The sequence below is a fragment of the Schistocerca cancellata genome, chromosome 3, assembly GCF_023864275.1.
Source record: "Schistocerca cancellata isolate TAMUIC-IGC-003103 chromosome 3, iqSchCanc2.1, whole genome shotgun sequence".
Lineage (NCBI taxonomy): Eukaryota > Metazoa > Arthropoda > Insecta > Orthoptera > Acrididae > Schistocerca > Schistocerca cancellata.
In genome coordinates, this window is record NC_064628.1 from 577,113,021 (window position 1) to 577,119,299 (window position 6,279).

The following is a 6,279-nucleotide window of genomic DNA, read 5'->3' on the forward strand; positions in this document are numbered from 1 at the left end:
CAGTTTTCAGATGAGCACTGCAACGTCGTGGAGCTTCATTTACCAACGGGAGTACTCTATGTAGTTAACATGTACTTCCAGTATGGAAGATAAATAGATGAATTCCTGGACAAGCTCTTTCAAATAGCCATGGCGTTGCGGGGACGCAAAGTTCTTGTGACAGCAGACATTACCACAAAATCCCCCATGTGGTTCAGTGGTACTCAGGATGACCGAGGAGAAAAAGCTGTCGAGCCGGCCGCGGTGGTCTAGCGGTTCTAGGCGCTCAGTCCGGAACCGCGCGACTGCTACGGTTGCAGGTTCGAATCCTGCTTCGGGCATGGATGTGTGTGATGTCCTTATGTTAGTTAGGTTTAAGTAGTTCTAAGTTCTAGGGGACTAATGACCAAAGATGTTAAGTCCCATAGTGCTCAGAGCAATTTGAACCATTTGAAAAAGCTATCAACACAATCATGGCACTACAACTAATGGTCGCAAACAAACAGGGAAACCCTCCCACCTACACTGGTGGTGGAGGACAGGGCACAAACATCGACGTTACTCTTGTAACGCCAAACCTTGCAGCAAAAATATCACACTGGAGAGTTCGGGACCAAGTTACCACTAGTGACCATAATGTAATAACATTCACCATTGGAGACACCGAGTGCCACTGGGACATGGGGTGGGAAACGCAGCTCAAGTACAATAAAACCGACTGTGACCGCTTGGCGAGGGAGTGTGACATTATGGTAGGGTGATGTCAACGTAGAAGAATATGCCAAAGAACTAACAAGTGCGATAACTAAGGCGGTGAAGGCAGCTGTACCAACCAGGAGGAGGGCCGTTGCAGCCTCCCCCTCACCATGGTCAGCCAAACTGGGGCAAATGCGCCAGGCAGTAAGAAGGAGGTATTAACAGCAGTGCATCGTCTGGCTTGAAAAGCAGCGCTGGCTGCAGGTATACACAGAAGCCAGAGAACAGTTCCAACAGGAGCTTAAGACTGTCAGGATGAAGAGCTGGAAGAAGTACGTACAAAGCCAACTGGCTACTGACCCCTGGGGACTTCCATATAAAATAGTACGAGAAAAAATCAAACCACTCATGGTGCTATCTACCGTCCGGGACGAGGACCAGATGACGGAGACCTGGCAGGAAACTGCGGGGGGCACTACTCCGTGCCCTGCTACCTGACGATAGAGAGGAAGATGACTCTGACGAACAACAAAGAATAAGGAGAGAGAACCAACAGGTCTACGAAAACAACCGAGTGGTTTACCCCTTCTCCGAAGAAGAGGTAAGCTCCCAAATCAAAGCCCTTAAAAAAGGCAAAGCTCCAGGTCCAGACGGCATCACTGCGGAAGTGATACAGTACCTCGCCCCCCAACTGGTGGCACCTCTCACTCAGCTGTACAATGAGTGTTTACGGCTTCAGACATTCCCGTCAATATGGAAGAAGGCGAATGTAGGTATAATCAAAAAAGGCCCAAACAATGACCCTAAAGAGGCCAAGTCGTACAGACCTATATGTCTACTGGACTTGTTGGGCAAGCTTTTTGAGAGGTTGCTAGCAGACAGACTGGCTGCACACCGAGTCCTGTGCGGGATGAGCGACAGACAATTCGGTTTTCAGACAGGACGATCGGCGTCTGACGCAATCGCCCTGGCTGCGGATGTCTGTGACTCTGTCCCACACAAGTACATTGTCGGCATCATGGTGGACATCAGTGGCGCCTTTGACAACCTGTGGTGGCCTTCGCTCTTCTCCTGCTTGCGGGAGAAGGAATGCCCAGGGCCACTGTATGGCTGTCTCAGGAGCTATTGTGAAAAAAGGGAGATCTGGCTATCGGCCCCTAGCGGCAAAGTCAGCAAGAAAATTACCAAGGGGTGTCCTCAGGGAACCGTCCTGGGGCCACTCTTTTGGGACATAAATATGGAGCCACTGTTAGAAGAACTAAAGAGCAGTGAAGATGTGCTAGAGGTCATAGCCCACGCAGACGACCTCCTCCTGCTGGTCGGCAGCCGTAGCCGCAAAGAGCTAGAACCAAAACTAGAGCTATAGCAATATTGACCACATGGTGTCACAAAACAAAAATGACCATCGCACCTAACAAGTCAACCTACCTATTACTCAAAGGTCAACTATTAAGAAATCCCACAGCCAAAATAAACGGCCTACCGGTCCTCAGGCGCCGAGAAGCCCGATATCTGGTGTCATCGTCGATAAGAGGTGGAACTACGCATCGCACATTGACATGGTAACACAGAGATCACTAACAGTGTTAAACAATTTAATCGGAATAGGGCACAAAAGATTCCATCTCCCACCTGATCTAATCAAATTGTATCACAGCAGCATCCTTATATCCATAGTAGGCTACGGGTCAGCGGTCTGGGTACACAGGCTCACGAGGGTCATGCCTGCCATGGCCGTAAGAAGAGTGCAGCGAAATATGCTCCTACATTCAGTAGGCGCATATAGAACAACTCGGGGAGGGGTACTTTTAGTACTGATGGGGTTATGTCTATTAGACATAAAAATTAGGGAACAGGCCACCAGGTATTGGATAAAGAAGAATAGAAGAGAAAAAATTGAAGAAATCATGGGGGTATATGTAGGGGATAAACAAAGTATTAAAAGAAGGGAAACTGAATTATGGCAGGAACTTTGGAATAATGACGAGACAGGGCGAAGAACACACAAGCTACTTCCAAACATACAGGAACGCTTAAAACCCACATACATCAAACACACTAGAGGCTTGCTGCATTTTCTTACTGGGCATGGACCCTACCCGACATATTTGTGTCGGTTCGGGAAAAGAGCAACATCAGCGTGTGACTGTGGAGCAGTGCAGGGCACTCCAGACCATGTGGTGTACGAGTGTCCCCTCTTCAACGACGTTGCACAACAATTTAGGGAACAACTGCCGAATAACGATACACACCACTTGCTCAGGCATGAAAACTCTTTTAACGTCCTGAATCACTTATCAGATGCAATCTCAGGTAAAGTCCTCAAAGAGTACCTAAGAAACAACCAGACTTGACACGTACACCCTCCCTGTTCCGCCGGGACATGAACTTGGCCAGCCGCCTTACTGCTGGAACCCGCCAGGTTTTCGTATAAGGTTGGGGGGGGGGGGGTTAGTATATCACCACCAGGACTTTACAACGCACTGATTACGACATTAGATATAGACTAGTTACAGGTTCAAATTACGATAATAAAATCAGTATAGAACTGCAGCGTCCATGTCATCGGCCAGCCCAGTGCCAGGGGCACTCCCACTGCAATTAGCTCAGTGGGAAACGCCACTATTAGGTTTGTATCTTCTTCTGGCACACCTGTAATGCTGCAGGTAGAGTAGTCATAGTAGCTCGTTACAAGTAGTATCCAAATCTAACAGTGGCTAAAAATCATAGTAACACCAAAACAGTAGTGCAGTAAATAATAGTAGAATAACACCCATAGTGGTAAAGGATCACAGTAGTAACCTGTAGTGTTAAAAATAATAATAGCTCCACATTGTCCATTGTAATAGTTAAAAATAGGACCTACCTATGTATTTAGGTAGTAGGTTAAATTGTATCATAATAATGATTGAATAAGGAATTTTTTATAAAAAAAAAGAAAAAAAAACAGAGTCCCGACCAGAGATGGAAGGGACGCCTTTATTAGATCAAAACCAATCGGTCAGCTCGTCCGGTAAATTTGCCTTGGTCACTCTGAATAACTTTGGGCAGATCGCACGGTCCTCGTACTGGCGACGCATCTTTCAAATGTCTGCCTTATCAAATGTCGATGGTAGGTTCTGCGCCTACCAAGGTTGTAATGGGTAACGGGGAATCAGGGTTCTTTTCTGGAGGGGGAGCCTGAGAAACAGCTACCACATCCAAAGAAGGCAGCAAGCGCGCAAATTACCCACTCCCGGCACGGGGAGGTAGTGACGAAAAATAACGATACAGGACTCATCCAAGGCCCCGTAATCGGAATGAGTACACTTTAAATCCTTTAACGCATATCTATTGGAGGGCAAGTCTGGTGCCAGCAGCCGCGGTAATTCCAGCTCCAATAGCGTATATTAAAGTTGTTGTGGTTAAAAAGCTCGTAGTTGGATTTGTGTCCCACACTGTTGGTTCACCGCCCGTCAGTGTTTAACTGGCATGTATCATGGGACATCATGCTGGTGGGGCGAGCCGAAGGCGTGCGACCGCCTCGTGGGTGCTCATGTGTCTCGAGGCAGACCCCATTGAAATCCTACCAGGGTGCTCTTTATTGAGGGTCTTGGTGGGTCGGCACGTTTACTTTGAACAAATTAGAGTGCTTAAAGCAGGCTAGCCCGCCTGAATACTGTGTGCATGGAATAATGGAATACGACCTCGGTTCTATTTTGTAGGTATTCAGAACCCAAGGTAATGATTAATAGGGACAGGCAGGGGCACTCATATTGCGACGTTAGAGGTGAAATTCTTGGATCGTCGCAAGACGAACAGAACCGAAACCATTTGTCAAGTATGTTTTTATTAATCAAGAACGAAAGTTAGAGGTTCGAAGGCGATCAGATATCGCCTTAGTTCTAACCGTAAACAATGCCAGCCAGCGATCCACCGCAGTTCCTCCGATGACTCGGCGGGCAGCTTTTGGATTCCGGGGGAAGTATGGTTGCAAAGCTGACACTTAAAGGAATTGACGGAAGGGCACCATCAGGAGTGGAGCCTGCGGCTTAATTTGACTCAACACGGGGAACTTCACCAGGCCCGGACTGACTGACTGATAGCTCTTTTTTGATTCAGTGAGTGGTGGTGCGTGGCCGTTTTAGTTGATAGAGCGATTTGTCTGGTTAATTCCGATAACGAACGAGACTCTAACCCGCTAACTAGTCGCGTGACATCCTTCGTGCTGTAAGCGATTACTTTTCTTCTTAGAGGGACAGGCGGTTTCTAGCCACACGAGATTGAGCAATAACAGTTCTGTGATGCCCTTAGATGTTCTGGGCCATACGCACAGTACACTGAAGGAATCAGCGTGTCTCCCTAGGCCGAAAGGTCGGGGTAACCTGCTGAACCTCCTTCGTGCTAGGGATTGGAGCTTGCAATTGTTCCCCAGGAACGAGGAATTCCCAGTAAGCGCAAGTCATAAGCTCCCGTTGATTACGATCCTGCCCTGTGTACACACCGCCCGTCGCTACTGCCGATTGAATGATTTAGTGAGGTCTTCGGACTGGTATGCGGCAACGACTCTGTCGTTGCCGTTGCTACCAGAGAGATAACCAAACTTGATCATTTAGAGGAAGTGAAAGTCGTAACAAGGTTCCAGTAGGTGAACCTGCAGAAGGATCATTACCGACTACACTGCATGTCTTTCGATGTGCGTGTCGTGTCGCGCAACACGCTACCTGTACGGCTCGCAGTAGCTGTGCGCTGCTTGCGGAACCACGCGTGCTTCACTAAACTAACGGAAATGTTGTGTGGCCGTCAAACGCCTCAGTCCTGCCTATGCAACTGTTTTGAAAGAGACAGTGGAAACTAAAAAAGATCACCCTGGCCAGTGGGTCACTCGGCTCGTGGGTCGATGAAGAACGCAGCAAATTGCGCGTCGACATGTGAACTGCAGGCCACATGAACATCGACGTTTCGAGCGCACATTGCGGTCCATGGATTCCGTTCCCAGGCCACGTCTAGCTGAGGGTTGGCTACGTATACTGAAGCGCACCGCGTTTATCCCATTTCGGAGACCTGGGAGTGTCGTGGTCGCCTGTGGGGCCAGCCGCGTCTTCTTAATCGTGCGTAGCGCGCCCGTCGCCTGGCGGTTCGCATACCGGTACTCTCTCGGTAGCGTTCACAGCTGGCTGGCGGTGTGCCGTGCGACACCTAATACAACGACCTCAGAGAAGGTTGGACTACCCTCTGAATTTAAGCATATTACTAAGGGGAGGAAATGAAACTAACAAGGATTCCACAAGTAGCGGCGAGCGAACAGGGAAGAGTCCAGCACCAAACCCCGCAGGATGCCGAGTGTTGTGGCATGTGGTGTTTGGGAGGTTCCACTACCCCGACGCCTCGCGCCAAGCCCAAGTCCAACTTGAATGTAGCCATGGCCCGTAGACGGTGCCAGGCCCGTAGCGGCCGGTGCGAGCGTCGGCGGGACCTCTCCTTCGAGTCGGGTTGATTGAGAGTGCAGCTCCAAGTGGGTGGTAAACTCCATCTGAGACTAAATATGACCACGAGACCGATAGCGAACAAGTACCGTGATGGAAAGTTGAAAAGAACTTTGAAGAGTGAGTTCAAAAGCACGTG

At 49.0% G+C, this 6,279-nt stretch overlaps 1 pseudogene; it reads left to right on the forward strand.

The window, feature by feature from the left end:
• Positions 1–5,519: 5,519 nt before the first annotated feature.
• Positions 5,520–5,674, forward strand: LOC126178466 (5.8S ribosomal RNA; annotated as a pseudogene).
• Positions 5,675–6,279: the final 605 nt, after the last annotated feature.